Raw genomic sequence first — 6,000 nt, 5'->3', positions numbered from 1 at the left:
AGATGAATGGATAAAGAAAATGAACATGTATATGTGTGTGTGTATGTACTGAATATTTATACAGCCTAAAAAAGAAGGAAATCCTTTCATTTGCAACAACATGGATGAAGCTGTAGCACATTATGCTAAATGAAATAAGCCAGACAAAGAAAGACAAATACTGTATGGTATCACCTGTATGTAGAATCTAAAACGAAACAAAACAAAGTTGAACTCACAGAAGCAGAGAATAGAGTGGTGGTTGCCTGGGACTGTAGGGTGGGGGAAACAGTAGGGAGAGGCTGGTAAAAGGGCACAAATTTTCAGTTATGAAATGAATAAGATCTGAGGATTTAATGAATAATATGGTGATTATAGTTGAAGAAACTGTACTGTGTAATTGACTTTGCTAAGAGAGTAGAACTTAAGTGCTCTCACACACACAAAAAGGTATATATGTAGGGTGATAGATGTGTTAATTAACTTAATGGTGGAAATCCTTTCACAATGTATACGTATATCAAATCACCATATACACTTTAAATATATTATAATTTTATTTTTCAATTTTACCTCAACAAAGCTGAAAAAATTAATTAATTAAAATATTTGGATATCTCCCTGCCTTCAGTGTTCAGTTTCCCAAGTAAATGACTGAGGTTTCTCTTGGGAAAGACTGAGACAATAATTAATATGTATGTTCGTCATCATGTAGCAGGGTCCTTACTCCTGGGAACTTAGTTATCTCTTCAATCAATGGATTCTAGATCCAAAAACTGGATCAGGTCCAGAAATTGCACAAGGGATTGGGACATTTTGTTGAGGTAACTGCATTCAGACTTCTGATCATCCTTCCCAATTTCCTCTGGTGGAACAAGCTAAACAGTGCCCTGTTGGTTGCCCAGCAATTTTGCCCCTGGGGGCGCTGCATTCTTTAAACCATCTCAATAACTGTCTGAAGGTCAGGCCCCCTCAGTTACCACGCTGACCTTGCTGCTTATTAGAGTAATCACATTCACTTGTCTTTCAACTGCAAGCACTGCTACCTGGTTTCCATTGTTCTGAAGTCCCATCATCCCCACTGCTATCAGTGAGCCTAGTTCTGTAATGACTGTACCTACAGACAGCTCTGGTCTGTAGACAAGAGCACCACTGAACATTTTCGTGGTGCTGGTGCCCTTTTCACGAGATCATTCTTTATGACCTTAACAATTGGTGCATCCTTCTGGCTTTCCCCCGGAACATGATTACCTGGTGGGTTTTCTGGCCTTACATAGTATATCCACTTCAGCATGCCCACTTCCCTAATTCTTTTATTCCCTTCCTTCATCAACTGCCATGAGAATTGTGATATTTGAACCTCATTCAGTGTGGACCGTCACTTTTTTCAGGTTTCTAGGAGTCATCCTTACAGCAAGTCCACATTATCTCCTGGGGTCTTTGCCAAGGTATCAAATCCTATTCTCAGGAGAGTACTCTCATTTTGTTAAACTCTTCTTTATCCGATTTGATGTTCTTACCCTCTTGATCAAATATATCTCTTTTAACTCCAGCCATACCCGGAGGCTAGGTTTTACAGCTCCTTTAGGATATAGTCACTTTTACCCTTTATAAGGCCCAGAATGTCCCCAGCTAAGTTTTGCTGTGAGTTAACTCCAGAGTCCGAAAGGGAAGGTAGAGGCAGGTCCTGGGAGAGGGGACATGCCATCTTGCAGGAGAGAGGCCTCTTCATGGTCTTCAAGCGAGGATGTAGTGTTAGCTCTTACTGGGGAGTAGTAGTCTACTTATTCAGACTCAGGAAGTTCAGGGAAGCCTAAGGATTCAAGGCTTTTGGGTTACCAACCCAGACATTTCCATCCCATAAGTCAGGGTCCCAGATTTTGCCAGAGCCCTGTCCTTGAAAGAGCATAACTTCCTTGGCTCAGAATGTAACCTTCTTTGGAGAATGGTGGTATAGACAGAATATTTGTGTCCCCTCAAAATTCACATGTTGACTCCTAATCTCCAGTGTGATGGTATTTGGAGGTGGGCATCTTTGGGAGGTTATTAGGTCATGAGGATGAAACCCTCACAAATGGGACTAGTGCCCTTTTAAAAGAGGTCCCAGAGAGAGTTCCCTTGTCCCTTCTGCCATGTGAGGACACAAGGATAAGATGGTTGTCTTTAAACGAGGAAGTGGGCCTCACCAGGCACAAAATATGCCTGTGCCTTGACCTTGGACTTCTCAGATTCCAAAATACGAGAAATAAGTGTTTGTTGTTTATAAACCACCCAGTCTATGGTATTTTTATTAAAACAGCCCCTACAGACTAAGACAGTTTGGCTACTCTTATGATGAAACTCTGACCCTGGTCCTAAGCTTTCTCTGCCCTTCCATTTCAGGAAATGAGTTGCCTTTCTGTGCCATCTCTCATTTTCATAATTGGCTTTCAATTACCTGTTAATTGCTCTCAGACTTTTATGACCTTTTTCTAGAATGTCATTCAAGTGTAGCATTAACCATTAGAATCTATAGTACTTAGTTTCTTTCCTCCCATATTTTTCAGAAGACTGATATAGAGTACCAGTTGATGCACTCCTTTCCTGTATACCTGTATACCATATCAGCTCACCTTCAGGTGTCCATTTAACAATTGGACAGTCACCTTGTGCCAAAGACTCAGTACTTTACTAACAGTAATTGGGTCTTCACTGACAACCTGGAGGTGAGGGTGTGATCCATCTCCAAAACCTCATCTTGCCATCTTCTTTCTCCAGCCAGTCCTGGAACCGATGGACCCATGCTGCGTTCTCCAGGAAGCATCTCTGAGTCAAAGTTTAATGTACAAAGTATTTATTAGGGAGTGCCCTCAGACTCATATCCCTGGAAGAGAGGGGAAGAGAATATAATTAGGTAGAAAGACAAGTTGTGATGTCACCAAAGCTATAAGACACTCTGGAGCCAAAAAGACTTATTAGAGCTAAGTCGAGTTTGACTGAAAGGCTGGCCTCTTACAACCACATCAGTCAGTTATTGGATGTGGGTTGCTGCCCTAGCAAGGGACAGGATTTGGGGTGAGGAAGCCTTGCAGCCAAAGCAGTCTCTGAAGGGGCTGATGGCTGGAGGCTTTCTGCTGATACCAGTCTCCACAGCTAGGGCAACAAATTTTTTAGTGAAGGGGGAGGGGTCCGGGGAGCACACCCCAGCATTCACCACAGAAAATATTATTACCCCTACTTCTCCCACATCTCTCATCTCACTTCCCAGGCTTATTGCTAACTTTTTCTCTCTTGCCACATTGAGGCTTTGCCATCTTGGTTTCTCATATGTTAAATGGAAGTGACAGTCCCTCCCTTACCTACTTCCCATGATTGTTAAAGGGGTCAAAAGGGATAATGGATAAAGGAAAAGGCTTTGTGAACTCTAAACCACTTTACAAATACTAGGAAGTATTATCATTTCTAACTTTCAAGGTTATTTAACATCAAGAAATATTTGGTAAAAACAAATTTCTCCTGATAATCTTCTGTTACAAAGCTGCCTAGTTTCTTAGGTTGACCCGTGGGGTATTCTGCTCTTCATAATCACGCTAATCAAAGATACCAGATCTTTTTAAAGCTATTTTGAAGATCAGAAAACTCTCTCTAGATTTCACTATTATTACCAAACTGTCAGTAACAAAAATCTGACATTTGGTGAGGAAGATGAGGGACCAAATGTGGAGAGAAGGAAAGGATTATTATTTACTGAGTTATTTCTATTTGCTGAATACTAGGTATGGTGACTTACATGTTGCTTTTATACATCAGCCACATGAAATTTGAAAGTGAGGTCTTCTAAGCTCCAGGTCAAACAGCAGGCTCTTTATTTCCATTTCACGAATCTCTGCTGCCTCCTTTAAGAGACAAGAAGACCCACAAATACCGTCACACCATTCCTAAGGTACAGAACCTGAAGTCAGTTCTCGCTTCCTTTCTTGGAAAAATGTAGTTACGTCTGCAGAGCATAAATCTGTAAAAACACAAAATTAATACATCATATCCATCTTCAAAGTATCCACATTTGGGAATTGGGAAACTACAGCAAGTATTTTTCCTGCAACAAATCAGAGGCTAAGCCAGACGCCAAAGCCCCAGAATGCACCTGTGTTTGCCAGTTCTATCTGGGGAGTAACCCGGCATGATCTACTGCGCTGGCTCTTTCAAAGAGAAGCCTCAGAAGGGAGGAGAAGAATGTCTGAGGGTTTGTCTGGGGAAAAATAAAAGAAATAATTGTTCTAAAAAAAAGAGAAATTGGAATTTCACCAGCAGCCCAAGATGCACAGAAGCACTTTAAATTTCTGTGGCTGGTATCCTTCATCTGAAAATCACCAACTTGTTTAAAAATCCCTCATCTGGGGATTTGGCTGCTGCAAGCACACAGCCTGAAACTGAGGGTGTCTAGATACTCATACGTCCTCAGCGGGGACCCTGGGGTACTCTGGTGTGCTATGGCCTCAATTCCTCTTGCCAGCATTCGTATGGGAAACAGCAGAACAAGAAACTCAATTTCAACACAAGTTATCAGCTATCAATAAGGAGCCACGTGGAAGTGAGGTTTTGCTATCATGATTTCAATTAGACCCAGATGCATGGAAAAGGGAGGATTTTTGCCCCAGCCAAGGCCCTCTACTACACTGTACACTGTTCCCGGTTCTGGCTCTCTTAGCACAGAGACAAATTAATCCTGCCTGGAGACAGTGCAAGTAGTGTGGTACACAGAGCTGTGGGGTATGTGTGTGTCTGTGGGTAATGAGTCTAAAGTAGCCCTTCCAAACTGAGTTTGGTTTCATGTTTTTCTGTCTGTATCTACAATATTTAATTTTTCTCCTCTCTTATTTAACTTGTGAAATTGTACTGTTTTCTGGTAAAGCATTTTGGCTTGGTGCAGGGATGAATGGCACTGTGGAAGGTAAAGCTAAGTTATACTGTAGTAACATAGTAAAACAGATCAGAGAGAGGCTTAGCAGCACCTGGCATGTTGGGTGGCCGTGGACTGGGGGTCAGGTCCTAAGGGCTCCTCCTCATTCAACCACCACACCGATGCGTGATGTTAGCCGAGCCATTGTCCCGCTTGGTTCCCTGTTTCTTCATTGGCAAGGTGAACAGACTGCAGGTGGTCTGCAAGATCGCTTTCCACCATAGCAGATTCTGATCGGCATCATTTTGTAGATATCGTTTATTCAACTGCAAACTTTTGTCTCAATAATGATGACTGCTGATTTCTAGCCTGGTGACCAGGTGAACAGTATAAGTATTTCCAATTGCAGGTGATGGAAACCAAACTAACAGTGATTTCAGCCGTGATGAAATTGAAGCTGTGATAAAACACGACGTGAGGTGGTTTTGGAAGGTAAGGTTTGTTTTTTGAATCAACTTTATCATCATGATTCAAAACATTATCTTCATATGTGAAGCTATGTTTTGGGTGGTATCTACCTGGTGGATTGATCCCTGTATTATTATGAAATTCCCCTCTTGTTTTTGCCTTATATGTGTATCTAATTCTATATCTATCCTTGTTTTAGAGAATAATTGCTCTGATATTAGTAGTTACAGTGGCTTTTTTTTTTCTTTTGCTAGAGTTTGTATGGTATCTTTTTATTCTAAATCTTTTTGGGTATTTATATTTAAGGCATATATGACTGGGTTTTGCAGCACATAACTGGCCTTTGGTATTATATCTAGCTGGCATATTAATCTTTTACATAGAGTATTTAGTTAATTTAAATGCAATATAATTACTGATATATTTAAAATTTATCTTCCATCTTACTATTATTTTTTCCTTTTGATCCATCTGTTTTATGTTTCTGTTCCTCTCTTTCCTTGGTTCTTTTACAATAATCAAATATTTTAATATTCAAATTGGTTGGTTATATATTCTTTTATAGTTCTTTTAGTGGTGACACTAGAGATTGCAATATTTATCATTGACTAATCATAATCAAAAACATTACCTCTTCTGCCTTTTGTTATTTAACATTTAGGACTTGCCCCTTC

The 6,000-nt window shown here is 40.5% G+C and overlaps 1 long non-coding RNA gene across 1 annotated transcript in view; it reads left to right on the top strand.

Annotated features, from left to right (window-relative positions):
- Positions 1-5,264: 5,264 nt before the first annotated feature.
- Positions 5,265-6,000, top strand: part of LOC130708442 (uncharacterized) — a 244,789-nt gene continuing 244,053 nt past the window's right edge. The window contains exon 1 of the long non-coding RNA XR_009008653.1: positions 5,265-5,350. This is a non-coding gene — a long non-coding RNA (uncharacterized LOC130708442). The remainder of the gene's footprint in view (positions 5,351-6,000) is intronic.

This window comes from Balaenoptera acutorostrata, chromosome 6 (genome assembly GCF_949987535.1).
Source record: "Balaenoptera acutorostrata chromosome 6, mBalAcu1.1, whole genome shotgun sequence".
NCBI classification, from domain to species: Eukaryota; Metazoa; Chordata; class Mammalia; order Artiodactyla; family Balaenopteridae; genus Balaenoptera; species Balaenoptera acutorostrata.
This window is presented reverse-complemented; position numbering and strand designations above follow the sequence as displayed.